This window comes from Canis lupus, chromosome 18 (genome assembly GCF_048164855.1).
Source record: "Canis lupus baileyi chromosome 18, mCanLup2.hap1, whole genome shotgun sequence".
NCBI classification, from domain to species: domain Eukaryota; kingdom Metazoa; phylum Chordata; class Mammalia; order Carnivora; family Canidae; genus Canis; species Canis lupus.
The window spans coordinates 41,973,103-41,990,288 of record NC_132855.1 but is presented as its reverse complement, the minus strand read 5'-3'; the positions used below and the strand labels follow the sequence as shown (position 1 = coordinate 41,990,288).

Below are 17,186 nucleotides of genomic sequence, written 5' to 3'. Positions count from 1 at the left end.
AGTTATTATTATTTTTGATCCTTAAAGCTTCCAGTGCCTTAAAAATGAGGAGCATAATAATTTAATGTAATAGTTTCCATTTTGTGTGTTTTTGCCCAAGACAACCACATTTGTATTATTCCTCACTCAACAAAGGATTTGAAGTAAGCCATAATTAATTAACTCCTCTGTTTTATGGACAGGAAAATGAAGAAGTTTTGTGATCTACTAGAAGTCACACAGGTCAATCATTTGGAATTTGAATTAGAATGTGAATGCTCTTCTCCCAATCACAGCACTGGCTGATCCCATACAATTATGTTTTGTTATATTTAAAAAGTCACCCCTGAGTATTCAAAGCAAGTAATTGGTCCCAATAACTTAATGGGCTGGAATCAGCCATTTCTGGATCTATTTGACCTCTCCTCTGGGTTTTCAGGTGTGCCACCTCATTAAGGCCTTATAACACTGTGTGAGGGAAAATTCACTTCAAGAAAAGGAGTTTGTGGAATTGCCCTGATTGCTAACTATGAGAGCAAATGGCTTTTTCCTGGGCATACTTCTCTGGCTCTAGAATGCTGCTCACCATGAGGCTTCCCTAAGTGGTCTTCAAATGAGTATACACATAACCTGCCAACTTGAGCATTTTCTAAGGTGGAGCACCTACGAGTTACTTTGACTATAAACTCCTACATTTTCAATCCCTATACATACCCTTTCCTGAGACTGACAGGCCTTTGAATTTGTCTTTTGTATGCCAAGTTCTTCTCTAACTCCTTTTCCAAAGACCCTTATCACATTTTCCAAAAGAATAAATGAACAAACAAAGCACAAAAGCCCACCTGTCACCCATCTCTAGTGCATCCTTTGGAATATAAAGAAACTTCCTGGCTCCAAATATTGGTGTGGTGTTGGTAGAATGATTATAATGATTGACTAATGAATCTTTTTGCAAGTCAGGTGGAGTCCTTCTTTGCTTTTCACAAAACTGTAGGAGGATCTAAACAAGTTAAGCTGAAATGATTAGACATATTCTTATTTAAGGATCAATCATCATGTGATTTTTTGCTTATAAATAGGGAAGAATTCAAAGAACTAAGGGAAATAACTATAATAAAACTCCTCTACTCTATCTACTTTCTAATGTAAATAAATTTTCTCAGTATTTCAGTCAGAAAAACCAAAAATATGAGTAGAATTGATGCTGAACTCTGTTACTTCCATCAATATATAATCTCTGCCTATGGATATATAAACTAATTAGATCAAGAAAAACAGAAAAATAAAACCCCACAAACAAAATACCTCATCCATCTCATTCAGAAAGGCATTTGTAATAGAATTTTACTTTAGAATTTCCAATTGTTAAATTTCTACCTATTATTTAAGGAGGGATGGCTAGCTGATCACGTGATCTTTTTGTGCCTTCATTTTCTCATGTTTACAATGAAGGAATTGGATGACATCCATTTATTATTTTAGCTGCTTAGCTCTTTTTTCTGGTGGAATTTTAGGTGGAGAATAAAAAGCAGAGTTGCTTTGGTGAAAGTTGGCCATGGCTAAGGCCCCCCTCTCCCACCGCCTCCTACTCCCTCACTGCCATGGTAACCTTTGAGGAGCAGTAGAATTCCTCCATTGGACCAAAAGACTCCACTTGGAGATCAGAGGTTCAACTAGGCCCTTCTTAACTCAAAACCTGTAACTAAAAAGAAACAAATATTTCTAGTCTTCAACTTCATGTGGTACTACAATCTTAAATCAGAACATGTTTATGTAGTACTTGGTGGTGTTTGACATGTGAGAACAAGGAGTAGGATTTAGTAGACTCTGGGGTGGGAAGTTTGCTTTGGGTGACAGCAGATATTCTAAATGTTGACCACTTTGGAGTCTTCTACTTATAGCTAGGGAACACGGGGCTTGCTTTTGGTTAACCTTATTGGATTTGCCAATGATTTATTACAAGAAGTGTGCAGTTTGATTAACCAATTTAATTCATCTAAAACTTTTATAATAATATCATTCAGCCAAAATGTTACTTTGAATGTTCTAACTTTAATTGAACCACTTGCTGCTCTGCCTCCAGTGCACAATGAGACAAGACTGCACACCACATGAGTACTATGATTTACCTGGAGATTTATGTCAGTGTTAGAGACTGAATGATAACAAAGTACTTTTAGGCCTCCTGTTTCTATATTTAAGGGTAATAACATTTTTTAGGGGATTCCCATAATTCTCAATTCTATGCCTCTTTCAACTAGGAAAGGTGGAGAGGGAAAAGAGGAAATCTGGTAGAAAAGAAAGAATGGAATCTTTTCAACTACTGAATTTTCCAGTTTGTTTCTTGAGATTCTCAGTTTGTCGACCCTTTAAAATACCCAGCTTAGGAAACGGACAGTAGAAGACAATTATTCTGGAGGCTAAAGATATTCACTCTTTGTCATAGAAAGTTTCCCAGGGGAATAATTTAAGGTTAGGATTTGTGGTTAGGAAAAAAAAAGAAAAAGATTTGTGGTTAGGGTATTAAGATGAAAAGATCAAAGTAAAAAAAAAATTAAGAGGTTGATCTTAGAATTCATTCAGACCATCTGACTAGATAAACCCTCTGCAGACTGAAGCCTTGCCGAAGACCTTATTAAGTCAAGTTAATGGGAAATGCAAAGCTAATGCAGTTCTTTATCTTTGTAACTCAATTGAGATGTAAAGACCATGAACAGTGTTTAAATATTATTACAATGACAAGTACATTCAAGAGGGCCTATCCAGGAGCTAATCTGTCCCAAACTTCCACATGCTGCTGATGGACCAGTGCTTTAAATAGGGCAAATAGGCAATTCAGTTTCAATCACTAAAAATCTTATCTTCTAGAGAGATCAGACTGGCAACATAATTAAATGCAATGATTTGCTTCAGAACACAATTATAGAGTTCATCATTTGTTGCACTTTAGCTAAATACAACACTATGTCAAAACGTGAGGTAAAATCTTTTTTATTTTTCCCAGTACAGAATATTTAATTAGCTTTGTTTCTCAAAATAATGACTTGGTTAGACAGTGTTCACTAAATAGTGTACTAGGTGGTTTCATTTTCTCTTAAAGACAAATTAATGAAGAAATTTGTCAATTTGATCAAGGTTGGCAGATTTTAGTATCTTTAAAATTTCTATTTACTATAAACAAGAACTTCCATTTGGGCTAAATACACATAAGAAAATGAGATGTGGGACATGGGGCAATCCGGGAAAGGTATTTAGGTAAGTACAGTACCTGGATGGATTAAAGATGGCAAACAACTACTTGAAATATTTAAAAATACACTTTAATCTGTATCTGCTTCTACTTCTTTCTACAGAAAAAATAATTAGAAATGTATAATACAAATATTTGCAGGAAGAAGGTATAAGAATGTGCATAAAGTTAACAAACACAACCCAAAAATGATATATAAGCTCAAAATGTAATCTTGAAATGTATTCCCCAAAATCAAATAAGTATTATACCTGTATGTTAAACATCATAAATATAAAGCAAGTCCTTCCTGAGATTCTCAACCAGATTTAAGAAAATTTCTTTTAACACGAAAAACGATTAACAGAGTGTTAACACTCTGCCACCTACTGGACAATTTGTCAACTCCCAAGAAATGTACTCAAGAGCTTGAAATATGTATTTCAACAGTGAGGCTTCTGAAAGCCTTAGGTAGGAAATAAAGCTCTGGCCTATATACAGGCAAACTTTTCCAACTCATTTGACAACAGGCTATTTCCCCATTTGTTGCTGAAGGCTGTTTGCTAACGTGATTCATGTGCTCAGAATCAGCCCTTTAATTGTCAAACAACAACAACAACAACACAACAACAACAACAACAGCAACAATAACCTCCTACAGTAGTTTTTGGTGCCAGGTAGTTTAGCATCCATTCCCACACAAGCAAGAACAACTTCATGGGCCAGAAGTTACAGCGAAAGTAAAGAGGAATCTGGCAAAAGCTTGTAGGTGCTTCTATCCCCTCACCCTTTGGGATAAACAAATACAGAACTATCCATGTGGAGTGGCATTACCTAGATGGAAGGGACAGGAGGTACCAGCACTTTTGCTTTCAGCAAAGTGTACCAAATTCTACAATATTTACCTTTATTTCACAAATACAAGTATAAAATTAAATGATGGAGATATGGCATATGAAGTCAACCCAAGTAGAAATTACATAATTTGGCAAGTCTGACTGAAACAAGTGCTTAATACAGATAATACAAATTAAGAAAAAGGCCAGCCAGCAGTGATGTGGATACTACTAATAATAGAATAGGGCATTATATTTAAATAATTACACTGAAATCAAAGAACATCAAAGTTACAAAGGATATAGAGAGCCTGTGGACCTCACTTCTACAAAGAAGTCAATGAAGCCTCCAGATGTTAAGTGATGGGAACAGTTCAATGCAGAAAATGGCTGTGTCAAACCCTAGCTTTGTCATTTTCCAGCTGGGTGGTCTTGGCCATTGTTAATTAGCCTCTTGGAGTTTTAATTCCCTCATTTGTACAAGGTAAATGTATTATCTAATTTGCAAAATGGCTATGAAGACTAAATGAGATAACATACTCAGCTCACTTTCTCAAAGCCAAACAGGTACTCAATAAACATGTGACCCAAAGTCACAAAACCCATTGGCAGAGCTGGAGCTAGAATCCAGGTGTCCTGATTGTTGATTTGATGCCTTTTGCAAGGCTGCATGGTTTCAGGGCTTACATTTAAGTAATTTTAAAACTAAGATTCAGCTCCATTGTTATGTATGTGATTAGGCATGTAAGTAGGACTTCAACTAAACCAAGGTTAAGGCTACACCTTTTTTAATCAATTGATTGGCTATATTTCATTCAGCCCCATCTTTGGAAAGTCACTTTCACAGCCTAAAGTATGGGTCAATCAAATTTGATATTAATTCTTTATATTAAACCACATCTTTGTAATTATCTCTCTCTGTTTCCATCCTCTTATGAGGATATAACTAGATTAATTTCAAAATTAATCTTTGATAATTAGCATTATCTTCATATATGTAGTACAGCACATTAACAGATTGCTATATCAAAGAGAACTTGTGAATCTCAAATAACAAGCAATTGAAGGACATCATAAGAAGAAATGCTCAAGTAGAGCTCCCTTCTCTTTATAGCATCCCTCCCCCAAATAAAAAGGGATTACTTTTGTCCAGTTGGACACGATGGATCATAGTCAGTGAGGTATGATAACCTTGGGAAAAACCAAAGAAGTTCTTCCTCATTGGATGAGATAAACAGAGAATCTATTTCTACTGTAATAGCAAAAATCGTCCACCCTTTTTATCTACTAAATAGAAATACAAACCCTAACCATGTTCTTCTTTTGAAATGGATTGTATTGGTTTAGGTGGAGAAAGGTTTTTGTTTTTTGTTTTTTTAAAGATTTTATTTATTTATTCATGAGAGACACAGAGAAAGGGAGAGGCAGAGACATAGGCAGAGGGAGAAGCAGGCTCTATGCAGGGGGTCCGACGTGGGACTCGATCCCAGGACCCCAGGATCACACCTTGTGCCGAAGGCAGACACACTTAACCGCTGAGCCACCCGGGTGTCCCTTGAGGGTGAAAGTTTTTAAATAAAAGGGCTTTTCACTGAATTACAGTTGTTTTTAAAATTTACCTCTTTGCTTATCAAATTTCTCATGGTGGAGAGATTTCACTGATGATGTTGATTGCCATTTTGTGGAAGAAGATGTAGATTCATTTGCTCCATAGAGAACACAAGTTGGGTCAAAGGTGTGACTCACAGGGAAATAGATTTTGGCTCATTATGGCAAAGGGTTTTGGGAGCTGTTCAATAAGGGGAGAACCTGGAGATACTAAGATGGGCTTGGGTACTAGGGACTGGATCTTTTAACAGGTGGGAGTTTAGTCCAGATAAGCAGTAAGATCCCTTCCCACACTAAGATTCTATGATGCTAGGTTTATAAAAATCATGTTGTAGAAAGGTATTTATGAAAATTTACTCTCTATTGTTTTTTACACAAAAAAACTTTGGAAGCATATTAGTAAAGTAGTATGGACAGAGTGTAGATCCAGACTTCCTGACAGTGTTGTCAATGATTTTTGCTTATTATTAGCTGCATCGCCTTGGGCAAATTACTAATGTTTTTCCGTGCCTGAATGTCCCTATTTGTAAAATGGGGTTAATAATAACATGTTACTTTTTAGGGTTATTGTAGTGACCCAATGAGTAAATACAATGTGAAGTGCTTTGAATATTGCCTGATTCAGAATAATCCTTGTCCCCCTCCCCAATGTCAGTGCAGCCTCCCTTTCCACAAAATGCACACCATATTTTGAATGCACTAAGGAAATATGTGTGATTCTAAGTCAAGCAGGTAACTATGTGTTACAAATCCCATCCCTTTCCACTCCTATAACCATGATAGATATTAATCCTCTAGCATGGGATTCAATGCCACTGTGCCTAGATGGTATCCTCAACATGGAGCTCTAGAGTAGCCAAGTGAGAAAAAAAACTATTTTGTTCATGTATTCATGTTATTTGAATCTAAACTTTAACTGTAAAACTTGTCTGGATCCAAAGATAAACTTCAAACTGACACATCCACTCCACTTGTTGCTTTAGTGTGATATTTTGCATGGTAGCTTTGGTAAATTGCCACATGATTTTTGTTTTATCTGTTTATTTTTTCAGATGCAAAGATGTGCATTTTAAATGAACCATTATGAGTATTGGTGTAATACTGGCATATAAAAATGTGCTTTTGTGTTTTGTTAGAAGCAAATTCTATTAGAAGTTATCTGTTTGACAGTATATTTATTTATCATGATATTCTATTTTTTAGAGATTGGAAAGAAAGGTTTTCAACACTTGCTAGAAGAGATCTGTTCCTAATCCTTATAAATGAAAAATCATCTTCCAGATACACACTTTTATTAAAGAAAGGAAATCTACAGGCAAAGAGGTCAAAAGAGAGAGAAGTTAGATGACAGGAGTGATCTAAATTATGAAGATGACCCTGTCATAATTTGTTTCCAAAAAGACATTGATCTTTATTATTGGCCTTTTCTAAGAACAAGATGGCTAAACCTTGGAGAGTGAGGGGTGTAAGAGAACTATATAATCTATTGGGAAGAGCAGAAAGTTTAACCATTCTGTACTTTCTGTCCGGAGAGTAATAATCCCATAGGGGTCCCAGTCCTCCCTGATGGTTAAAAAGTGCAGCTAAGGAACACTTTATGGAAGAGCAGAAAGTTTCAGAAAGTTTAAGGGAAAAATGGCAGAATTCTGAAGGCAGAGCTAGTGAACAGTCAGTCCAATTGCCAGGCCAAATATATTATAAGTACATGTCATTTTATAAAATATATAATGTTACTAATATTTGAGCACCTATTCTGTACCAGACACTGTGCTAAGAGCCTTACTCATTCAATCTTTATTGATGTGATATCTCTGAGAGGTAGGAACCAATATTCCTATTGAATGAATGAAATCACTGAGGCATAGGAAGGTTAAATTATTTGCCTCAGGCCACGTTGCCAGTAACAGGCAAAGTTAGGACTTGATCTTAAAATACTTGACTCCAGAGTCTCTGTACTTAACTACACTAAGGGTCCTTGTGGTTATGGGATAACTGCCAGGTCCCATCTTGCTAGGTCTCAACAGCTAGTGGGAACTTCTGTATAGGCAGGTCCTAGCCAGATGACAGAGAATGTCAAACAGAACTATTACTCAGGTGTCAGTACTCTGCATGGGGCTGGAGAAACTTCTGGATGAATGAAAGGTCAGAAACTTCACAGTCAGAGAGGATTTTGATCTGATTAGGTTCCAGCAATGCCCCATGCCCTCCGTGCTCCAAAGCAAAGCAGACATTGTTAGCTCAGGGCCCTTGGGGACTGTGGGTGGTCTGGAGAAAGACAGACTTGTTATCTTCAAACTGGCTGTAAAAAAGACATGACAGGCCTGTATACTCTTGGGATCATTCGAATAGCCCAGATGGGACTAGGGCTGGTAGCCCCAAATAAATTTGATAGTGGTTTAGACAGCAAAAATCACTTATGGAGCACATTAAACACAAGCATTTAGAATAATGTCTCCCTTCAAGTAGTTTTGAAGGGATAGGCATTTATTAAAGGGGAAATACTATATTCCAAACTTGTTAAATAATTTGATATAAGTCAATGAGTATACCAAAGTGGCACATACTAAGCACAGCACTAAGCTTATTACAGCATAGATTTATTAAAACAGGCAGAAACATCAAGCTAATGTCTAATCTGAAATCTTTGAAAATAGGTCTTGATAAATAAGAACTTGACAGTGAAGAGACAAAACTAGAGGTTGATTGGTATACAGAGGAGGTTTATCTTATTCATTAATGAATGAGCAAGTATTTCTGCTCAATTTTAATCTAATTAAAACATCTCACATTCACTGGGGTCCTTTTCATTGATGGTGAAAAGAATGAAATTGATCTGCAAAACAGAGGTGAATGACCAAATGCTAGGAGCAGATAGTTCATACTGCATGGCTTACCTTAACCAAATACTATACCCTGCAAACAACAAATGAAAATGAACACGGGCATGTAATTCTTTCTGAATCCATTAAGGTTATCCTTAAGTCATCAAGATATTTGGGGATACTTACATTCATTTTGTTTTGTTTTTGTATTTTCAGGGCAAGCTCTTGTTTTGAAACAGCAGAGTAGGGATGGAGGATGAACATGGAAATGGAATTTGGATGGCTTTTATTATCAGTGGCTTAGAAAAGTATAAAAGTAAAACGTGGCACTCAAGTGTATTGAAATCTTTCAGTCAGATATAAATCGGAAATTTTCCTTGTATTCAGTGATCTTGCTCAAAAAGAAATAGTCTATATGCTCTTTTACTTGGAATGTCTTTGGCATGTTTTTACTTTTTAATTAAGATTTGTTTTTAAAATATATAAGTTGAAGTTCTCCCTTATAACCATCCTACTTTTCCAATATACTTGCTCAGAAGTAAGAACTATTAACAATTTGAAGTTTACCATTCTGCATACTTTTCTATGCACATAGATGTGAGTAAAATGTATAATTTTACAAAACAGGATCTATTTATCTATCTAGATATATTCTCCTGAAGCTTTCTTTTTTCTTAGTATATGATAAACACTTTCCTCTGTTAGTACATACAGATCTACTTCATTATTTTTTAATGGCTGTGTAGTATTGCACAGAACGGCTGTGCCATAATATATTTAACTATTCCCTATTGATTAGTGTTTAGGGAATACCAATCTTTGAAGTATTACAAATAATATTGCAGGGAACATTATTGAGGTACTGAAGGATACATACGGAAAGACCATTTCTCTACGGTAGATAATAAATAGAAATGCTGGGCTGAGCATATGAGCATTTGTAATTTTGACAAGTAATACTGAATTGCCTGCTTTTCCTTGATCGTTAGTGAGGCTGAATGCCTTACAATAATGACCGTGGCCATTTGGTTCATCTTCCCTGGATTTATAACATTTTGTCATTTTTTTAAAAAAAGTGAGTTATCTTTCTTTTTCTTTTGGATTTATACGAGCTCTTTGTATCTCAATGTTTAGTAACAAACTCTGGAATCAGGAAGACCAGAGTTTAAGTCCCAGTTTTGTTTCTTTCTTACTAGATGACATTGACATTTTATCTAAAGTCTCCAATCCTCAGAGTGTTTATATATAAAATAAGGATAATAAGACTACATACATGATAGGTTTTTCTTGAGTCTTAAAAATAATAGTTTGTTAATTTTTAAAATGGTGCTTGGTACAGAGTATATATGCAATAAATATATGGTGCAATAAATAAGTAAATATATGGTGCATAAATAAATATATGGTGCAAAAACTATTCTCATGTTGTTAGTTGATTTATAATTTTATTTGAAGGAATTACTGCTTTATAGAAATTTTGCATTTAGATATAATCAGATCTTTCACTACCCCTGCCCCACTTTTGGGCTTTTGGCTTTTGCATAATGCTTAGAATAATACTACTTAGATTATGAACAAATATATTCTTAAAATTCTTCCAAGGACATTTACAATTTTAATTTTTACGCTCAGACCTGAAATGCATCACTATTTGTCTCTGAGCATGGTGCCAGGTTGAATTTCCCATTATATCACCACTGATGTGAAAGGCAGATGTCATCATCTCCCACATTCCGCGGTATTTTTGCACTCTGCATTTATTCCATTTACCGATTGATCATTTTCTTTTCATTTTCATCGTATTTTAGTTACTTGTCTCTTGGTATGTTTTGCTCTCCATAAGGCAAGACCCTAACTCCTTTTAACCTTTTGGCTATATTTATTTATCACTTATCTCCTGCATTAGAATACTTCCAAAGAAGCATGGCCTTGTTTGTCTTTCATTGTTGTGTCTCCATTGACTAAAACAACACCTAGTCCAAGGCAGGCACTCGACATATGCAATGTGAATAGACAAACTTAACCCTGTAGTTTGTTTTACAGCCATACATTCTTTTTGCCTTTCCTTAAAACTTTTTTGTTATTAAGCAGATATAGAAAACAACATAAAACAAAAATATAAACACCCTTGTAGCTATTATCCTGTATCTAATTTATAGAAAAAAATAAAGCAGTTCTTGTCTTCTATATAATTACTGCACCAGCTGTAGTAGCTTTAAAAACAGTCATATTGGTAGAATCTTTATTTCTTTGTATACAAAAGTTTGGCAATTGTGTATTTATTTGTACTAGTTAAAAGGACATTATTTACTCTGCTATTTGTTTTAAGAAGAACAAATAGCTACTTCCTGGAACTTTCACCTTTACTGAGCTATATAAATGCCATTTGAAATAAATAGAGCTTCAGGTTCCTTCTGAATCACTCAAAGACTCTGGTGAGATGTTCAGAGGGGAGGGCAGATTTCATAGGTCTCTCTGTTCTTGATAGTATTTAAAAAAATTAAGACTAGATTTATTATATTAATCAACATTTAACTGGAATCAAGAAAAACAACTCATTTTTTCCTATTCACCCAGCTATTTCTGATATGAATTCTGAAATATTAGAAGGAAAGTATAGGAATATTGGAAGGAAAGAAAAAATCAGAAACATGGACAGTGAAGAGGTAAGACATCTCAAATGCTTCACTGAAAATACAACTTCATATTGTTGATGCTCTGCTGAGACTGGCCAGGGATATGCCTAGGCTGATGTAAAGCTAGATAAACATGGGTATGAAATAGTCAAACTGAAAACCCTTGGACTGGGCAGCCTGGGTGGCTCAGCAGTTTGGCACCATCTTCAGCCCAAGGTGTGATCCTGGAGACCTGGGATCGAGTCCCACGTCAGGTTCCCTGCATGGAGCCTGCTTCTCCCTCTCCCTGTGTCTTTGCCTCTCTCTCTCTCTCTCTCTCTCTTTGTGTGTGTCTCTCATGAATAAATAAATAAAATCTTTTTTTTAAAAAAAAAGAAAGAAAACCCTTGGACTATGGAAGGGATGGTGAAGAAATCCTGTTGAACAGATGGATACTGGAGAGGTATCTGTGAGCTTGATAGCTGGACCAAAATCATCCCCATCACCTGGTTATTATTAGATAATAAAATTTTGGGGCCCTACCTTAGACTGAATCAGAGACTCTGGGGCCAGCAATCCGTGTTTTAGGAAGTCCTCCATGTGTCTTTGTTGCTGGCTGAAGTTTGAGAACTACTGTTTCAGTGCAATAGGAAGGGGAGATGGGGGTTAAAAAATCTGACAACTAATAAAATCCTTGTCCCTGTCATCAACTTCCATGTCATGAGGATAAAAGAGAAGTTGAGACTAATTATTTGAGAAATATGGTAAGGGTGGCAGAAAATGTAACTTTAAAAATTAGTAGAGGGATCCCTGGGTGGCGCAGCGGTTTGGCGCCTGCCTTTGGCCCAGGGCGCGATCCTGGAGACGCGGGATCGAATCCCACGTCAGGCTCCCGGTGCATGGAGCCTGCTTCTCCCTCTGCCTGTGTCTCTGCCTCTCTCTCTCTCTCTCTCTCTCTGTGACTATCATAAATAAATAAAATCTTTAAAAAAAATTAGTAGAAAAGGTACTTTCTATAGTGCCTCCTTCTTAGCAGGATTCTTATGCACAGTCCACAGAGCAGAACTGTTTAATTGGATTATAATAAACCAAACTTTTCTGCTCCCTACTCCCAGCCCCTAAGACAATAAACCATTCCTGATGATTGCTGTTTAGTAAAACTAGGCTCTCACAGTTTTCCATAGCTTGCCTATTAAGAAGTGCCTTCTAACATACAGCATGATAACTATAGTTAATAATACGGTATCATATACTTGAAATTTGTGAAAAAAGTGGATCTTCAGCATTCTCACTACAAAACTAAAAAAGGTAGGGGGTGCCTGGGTGGCTCAGTTGGTTAAGCGTCCTGCTCTTGATTTCAGTTTAGGCCATAATCTCAGGATCCTTAGATTGAGCCCTGATTTAGGCTTAGCTCTGGGAGTGGAGCCTGCTTAGGATTCTCTCTCTCTTCCCTCTCCCTCTGCCCCTCCCCGCTCCCAAGCTCACATGCATGTGTACGTGCACGCTGTCTCTCTCTAAAAAAAAAAAAAAAAAGAGTAAAGAAAAGGTGATGAAAGTAGAGACAACAAAAAAGAAGTGCCTTCTCCATCCTTTTGTGGCTTAGCAAAATAATTTATTGGTATTATAAGTCAAGTTGATTATTTCATCCAAAATATTTCCATTACTTGAATTAGCCTGCAGGGCCCAAAACCATATGCTCTGACTCTCTCCCCTTGTCACTTTAGGAGAGATGATGAGTTGCAAGATACTCAGGTACTTGAAAAAAAGGTTTTTTGAATATTTCTACTCATTCCTTTTAATGGAGAAATGTTAATCTTTAAAGAAATATGTTGAACTTTGAATATAAATATTTTCAAGCCATTTTCATAAATTGGTGTAGCACATTAGATTCTCAAACATTATCTCCTGCTGTCTCATACTTTCATTGGTATCCCTGTCTTTAGTATAACTCTTAACTTCCCCTATGGAGATACAGTCTTGTTATTGTCCCTGTCTGGTGGCTGACACACCATGTGACCAGCTCTCTGCTGCAAATTTGTACCCTAAATCACAGGAAGATATGAAACTCAGTTAACAACTGTTACATTCTTTAAGTCAAGATATGCATTCTCACAACACAGTGTATATTCAGTCTACACTTGTCTCTGAATATATTATAATATATTAGAAGCTATTTAATATCCATATTTCTGATAAACTCAAAACATGAGATGGAATTCTAAATTAGAGTGTGCTATATTAAGAGAAAATCCCTCTGAAAGAAAAGAAAAGGAATTGGCTTTCCTTCCTCATTTGCTGGCCTCTGAGGGCTGAAATATGTCATACTTCTCCTTTCTCTTTAAAAAGACCGAAACTTCTTATTCTTTAGGAATGTAAAGAAAACAAAGCTTTTTTGACTAAGGAATCAGTGAAATGCCCCCTTTCCAATCATCCATTGACTATTAAAGCTGCTCTCTATCCCAGGGAGATGTAGCCATTTTTCAGGCAATTTAAATAAAACAAAAACAAAAACAAAAACAAAAACAAAAACAAAACAAAACAAAAAAACACCACACTATCAGTGTCTTATTATTTAGGAAAAAAAAAATCTGCTGGTGTGCACTAGTCACACAGTGAGCCCTTTTTATAGATATAAAAATTATGGATAGACTTTCAAATTTTATCTTCCCATTAAACTGATGACCTTTAGCTACTGCCTCCTTTATGCACTGTAGGATCTTACTTTTCATATCATCTGATGATCTTTACAATTTCCATTCCGACTTGTATTTGTTTTAATGTTAGTTTTATTGGACTGCTATATACAATAAATCATTTTAAATTTCATCTGATTTTCCTTCTGAGAAGTTTATGTGCTGTGTCCATATGGATAGCATCATCTACAGAATGATGGAGGCACATTTAAATCAAAAGGATTTCTTAGGTTCTTACCATTACTGGAATTGTGGTGTGGGATAGTGAAAAGGAGGTTTGGGATTCATACAGAATTGCAAGTGAGAAGTAATCAAAAGATGCTTTGGGATATGGACAGTAGTGGGTTCAAGCCTATCTCCATTACTGAACTACTTAAACAGATGAGCCATGTTCATTTTAATTTGAGTTATAGTTTTCTCATTTATAAAATGAATATCATAATAATTATAAGAATAGATAGCAGTTATTGACTGCTAAACGCTTTATACCATGTGTGGAACTTTTCCTACTTCACTAAAAAATCCATGAAATAGTCCTCTGAGATAGAAATAATTCCTTTTTTAAAGGAAATTGAAGCTAAGAAAAGCCAAATGATACTAATAAGTAATATATCCTGTTGTGTACCCCAAAGACAACAGGTGTTGGGAGTTTGTGTACAGATCAAATGAGATGCTGAATACGAAAGCATTTCCTAGACTGTGTACACACTAGTCCATCAAAGCTTGGGTATTCTGTGGCTTAGCAAAATAATTTATTGGTATTATATAGAGCATGCTATTCTAGAAAAGTATATTTATACACTGATAATTTTAAGAGTAACATGCTTCTTTGTAAATTCTTTAAAAACTATAAAGTGATATTAACATAAGGGTTAGTTTTGGGAAAATCTGTAGTTTACTTTGTGTACCACCTCTCATTCCTTAACAGCTTTTAGGGAAAATGCTTTTTCTTTCTTAAAAGACCCCCCAATTCAAAATTTCGTAAATACATTCAATTCCTTGCCCATTGTCCCTGATGTGAGAGAGCAGAGGGTCAATCAACTTATAATTTTAGAATAAATAATTTTTTAATAAGTATCATTAATTGTCATCATCATTAGATAAAAAGAAGGAATATTTTTGCTCCAGAAAAGGAAGAATGTAATCTCAGAACAAAATGCGGTCTCTTAAGCTAAATATACTTAGTAGTAGAAACTCTTGACATTGTCTTTGATTTTTTTTTTCTACCAAACAGTGAAACTCCATCATAGATCAGCATGGGTCATCAGACCAAATTTGAAGATCATTATCTTAAAAGCCACGTGGGATGCTGAAAATCATGGATGGGAAGCAAAGAGACCTAGGTGAGAATGCATGCTTGCTCTTTGTCATTCAGAAGAACAATTCAAACCTTGGGCTCCAAAGTTAGGCTGTCCAGGTCTAGATCCTGCCTCTGTTTCAAGATACGTCACCTTTCTTTAAGTTCCTAAGTCTCACCATTCTCTCCAGGTGATATTGGTATAATAACAATGCCTGTGATTATTGTGAAAATTAAACGGGATAATTTATCCAGGAACCAATATAATTTGCCCTCAAGAATTTTAGTTTTAAAATTAACTTATTATTAACATATTGTTATCAACAAGTATAATTATTATTTTACTCTTATTTCTTCTTATTATTAATTTATTTAGCTTATTTGATTTTCAGTTTTCCCAGCTACAAAATGGAAATAAAAATAACTAGCTTGCAGGGTTGTTCTGGAGCTTAAATGAGATGATGCATGTTTATACACAGATTGGCATATTATCAGAAGCCCAATAAGTGGTAGTCATTGTTATTTCTTGTGATAAGAAATACTCCCAGCCTACTCCCCTAAGGCATATTCATAGTTGTCAGACTATCTTTGACTACTCCCAACCCCTCTTTGGTGTCCTACTTGGAACTCTGTCCCAGGCTATCATGTTACCTGTCCCATTTATTTGTCCCTTAAAGTCCTGAATGCATCTGAAGGCAATTTCATCAACATATCACCTTGGCTAAGTTTTAAATAAGCACACTGAAAAATCCTAAAAGCAAAACACATGCATGATGGTCACTTAAAAACTCATTGATGTCTATTTTGGAGCTCTGCTTAAAAGTATTATGAAGAGGAAAGAAAACAAAGAAAACAAGATGAAGGCTTTACAACAAAAAATCTCCAGCTTGGATACAATGAGTAATGTTAAGACCAGACAAGCTTGTTTTCTTTCCCACCTAAATCTGTATTTTTAGGTGTTCATCAGCCTGGACAACTCAGAGAATCACCCAAGATGCTGTGTATCTCCCGTACTTCTTGCTCACTAGTTACCATGGTGGTTATGTCTGGATCCTGACTCTTCTTTTAATTAATTTAGGGTGGAGTCTGAGATTTTGGACAGTGACAGATTCAAAAGGAGGGATAAACTCAGCCTATATTGCTATAATGTGGCTCCTCAATAAAGAACGTCTTATTTTCTTTCTAACACACATCTCTCTATTCAAATCTAAAACTGTTTAATCCACCAAGGGATGGAACTAATATACCTATATGATACTGGAGAAGTCCTCTCTCATCATTTATATGATGAAGGACTTGGATTAGGACTTCTAAGATCTGCTCTAATCATCTATAAGAATGTGCGTACTAGGTGGAGTAGGGAATGGTACAATGTTGTTTTAGAAGACTACAAGGAAATAACGAAGAAGAGGAAACATGATAGGGAGGTATTATGTTCTTCCCCAAATTCCTCAAATATATAAGTAAATCATGGATTAACATAAATTAACATGAGGAGAACTTAAAAAATCCAAATGAAGGCTAGCAATGGATATGCATATGTAAAGCTGATGGTGAGAGATCACTTTTATTGGCAAACCTTGATGTGTTATTTTAACTAGAGGTTTTATCCTGAAGCTTTGTTAAAAGAGGTGGGCTCTTTTTTAAAAAAGATTTTATTTATTTATTCATGAGAGACACAGAAAAGAGAGGTAGAGACATAGGAGAGGGAGAAGCAGGCTCCCAGTGGGAAGCCTGATCCGGGACTCTATCCCAGGACCCAGGGATCATGCCCTGAGCCAAAGGCAGACACTCAACCACTGAGTCACCCAGGTGCCTCAAAAGAGGTGGGCTGTTTTAACAAATATGAAGAAGAGCTCAAATGTATTGTTCTTGTTACATGGAAGAACTTAGAAAAATTCATGACTGTTAAATCAAGAGAGAAGTAGCAAAGAAAGTAGGCTCTGTTTCATCTTTTGAGGTTCAACATGCTATCACCAGTCAGTCTGCTCTGAATCATAACTTTTCTAAGTTTGTCAACTTTGGATTTCTGGAATGGAAAAATTTAGGCAGGGTATAAATGAATTCTATAATGCAATGTTTATGAAACTTCGGACTTCTGCTGAAT

General features: G+C 35.8%; 1 long non-coding RNA gene across 1 annotated transcript in view; it reads left to right on the top strand.

Annotated features, from left to right (window-relative positions):
- The window catches only part of LOC140609539 (uncharacterized), a 78,676-nt gene extending 63,344 nt beyond the window's left edge, over positions 1 to 15,332 (top strand). Inside the window, exon 5 of the long non-coding RNA XR_012011346.1 lies at positions 15,017 to 15,332. This is a non-coding gene — a long non-coding RNA (uncharacterized lncRNA). The remainder of the gene's footprint in view (positions 1 to 15,016) is intronic.
- The last annotated feature ends 1,854 nt before the right edge of the window (positions 15,333 to 17,186 follow it).